The 2685-nt window shown below is 39.4% G+C and overlaps 1 pseudogene; it reads right to left on the bottom strand.

Annotated features, from left to right (window-relative positions):
• Nucleotides 1–921: 921 nt before the first annotated feature.
• LOC142108344 (olfactory receptor 12D1-like) lies at nucleotides 922–1657 on the bottom strand (annotated as a pseudogene).
• Between the last annotated feature and the right edge of the window lie 1028 nt (nucleotides 1658–2685).

The following is a 2685-nucleotide window of genomic DNA, read 5'->3' as shown; positions in this document are numbered from 1 at the left end:
TAGAATTAGGACATACATAATCACGTTGAGGATATTTGAAGAGACACTGGATTAGAACAGAACACTTCCTCTGAAGAAATCACCAGGCAGGTGATGAAACGCGTCAAAGGATTAGGAGACCTCACTGAGCCATTGGAATACACTACTCCTTGACCCTGTTATTGTCCAGTAATCCATGGAAGTTGCTATCTTTTAGCCGTCCAATTGTTATCAGCCTGTTATGCCGCAAGTGTTTTAGCCACGATTGATATCATCTATCTGAACCAGCATTTCTAGCTACGGCTTCACCGCGAGCTCCACAGAGTTTTTACATGGTATAAGGCTTATGCGCTTACAGACTTAAGCACGGGACTGAGCTGCGGACCAGGTCTGTATAGCGCTAACTGCTCATGCAGTAAGTGACATTTATCTACCTCATAGAGTGCTTCTATTATCTATACAGACGGCATTTATATACTTTCGGGAGAACATGTAAAACAATGAAGTGGTGTTTGTTGTAATCACGTTATCAACCACCTTTATATCAAAAGTGTGGCCACACTTCTTCACTTTTCAGCTTCGCTCCACTTCGTGTTTTTTACCGGGTCATTGGAAATTGATATTTTTATATTGTGGGACTTTCAGTCGGTCACCCAACATTGAGTGACCTATCAGATTATTCACGATTTGTATTCTACATTTATATAGATCTATCTGATTTCCACATGTTTAGTCCTGTATCCACTGGCCAGTGATGATTTTATATTGGATGGTATGTTTTTATCAATAAAGGTTATATTTCCACTTCACAGATCTAGTAGTGCATTAATTGTGTACACCAGTATATTGCGCTGTTGTGTGTTCAGTTATTATTTCTTTGTTTGAGATCTCATTGATCTCTACAGCTGCAGATACTTTTTTACACTCAGTCTCCGTTCTATATCATCTCTCCTGGCGCCAGGTTAAGGCTTTATTTCTGCCTTGGTCGGAACGGATGTTTTGAAGATGGGTTGCAATAAATGCATATGAAACCACAATTAAAACAAACGTGCCAATACCTACAGATCCAGTGACTATGGTCACCAACCCTTCATTGACATGTGTGTCTGTACATGCCAACTTCAGAAGAGGTTTAATATCACACAAAAAAATGAGTGATTTTGTTTGCGCTGCAGAAAGGCAACCTAGAAGTGAGAATTGTGTGTAACAATGAGTATAAGAAACCAACAAGCCAGGAACAAAATGCCAATTGACTATATATTGTTCTTGCCATGAGAACATGGTATCGTAATGGGTTACAAATAGCAACATATCTGTCATAAGACATTGAGGTAAGAAGCATGGCCTCAGTGCTACCCAAGAAATGAAAGAAATGGAGTTGGACGATGCAGCCTTGGAAAGATATTGTTTTGTCCTCCATAAGTAAACCAGACAACATTTTTGGAACTGTTGTGGTTGAATAGAAAAAGTCCAGGAAGGAAAGATTGCCCAAGAAAAAGTACATGGGAGTATGGAGACCATGGTCAGTAACCACCACCGTCACAATGCTTAAGCTGCCAGCAATGGTAAAGAGGTAGAACAGAAGAAATGTGATGAAGAGAAACGTCTGTAGATGAGGGAGGTTGGTGAGTCCTAGAAGAATGAGTTCTTTTACAGATGTTTCATTTAACTTCTCCATTTCAGTCTGCAGAGAACAATATATGTAAATTAATAAGAATGTATCATTAAGCTTAATCAGATGTAGTCCGTATTATGTAGGCCATTACTTTTATTATTTATTTTGTTTCTTTCTGTCTGTGCTTGCTGTTAGACTGTAAAGTGATGTTTCTCATATTTCATCTGTCTTCCTTGTTACCACTCACCATGTTCCTCTTCCCTACTGCCAACACACACTCTGTTTATCACTAACCTACTGCCTCTTTCTAGACTAGCCTCCACATCAGTCAAGGTTCTGGGAAGAGACACCTGGATACACGCATCTCATTGCAAAAAGACCAAAATAACGATTAAACCTCCGGCAGAAAAATGAGATGTTATATCTTTTTGCGTGTTGCAATAATATACATAAGTCCTACAGCTGAACAGGAAAATGGGTCAATGCAGTTGTACTCAGAGAGATATGAAACACTCAAAAGAGTGGAGATATGTTGGTTATACATGTGTCCCCCCATAGTAGAAGTGAGAAATCAATGCATGAAAGATTGTTGCAGAAATTTATCCATGGTCCCAACATTAACACTCGAGACCGCCCATAGAGTTAAAAGACAAATGCTAAATGAGAGTGTTGAACACCTGCCCCCTATTCCCAAATGCATCTGCGAATATTGTAGAGCGCCTCCAGAGGAAATATGCATCAGGTGGTGTAACTCTCCAAAATGGCATCCAGAGAACTTATTTTTATACATGCACAAGTCAATCAGTAGAATGACAAATCAGTCAGATTGCTGGGTATGCTCTCATTCCCCTGTTTCAGCAAATACAATGGCTTGGATGTTTCTCCCCATGAAATGGGAATAATGGGTCACGTATGATTTCAATGACACTTACAGCCCAGAAGATGCAAACAGATATGTTTTCCAAGCCCCTCCTAGAATAAAAGTTAAAAGTTACTCAATCGGAATACATCCTTTTGTATTACCATTAGATCCCCCCAATACGGTGAAAGCATGGGAGATATAATTCCTATAAAAATATATTTGGGAGGAG

This window comes from Mixophyes fleayi, chromosome 12, assembly GCF_038048845.1.
Source record: "Mixophyes fleayi isolate aMixFle1 chromosome 12, aMixFle1.hap1, whole genome shotgun sequence".
Classification (NCBI taxonomy): Eukaryota; Metazoa; Chordata; class Amphibia; order Anura; family Limnodynastidae; genus Mixophyes; species Mixophyes fleayi.
Note: the sequence above shows the minus strand (reverse complement) of the source record. Positions and strands in the feature narration are given on the sequence as shown.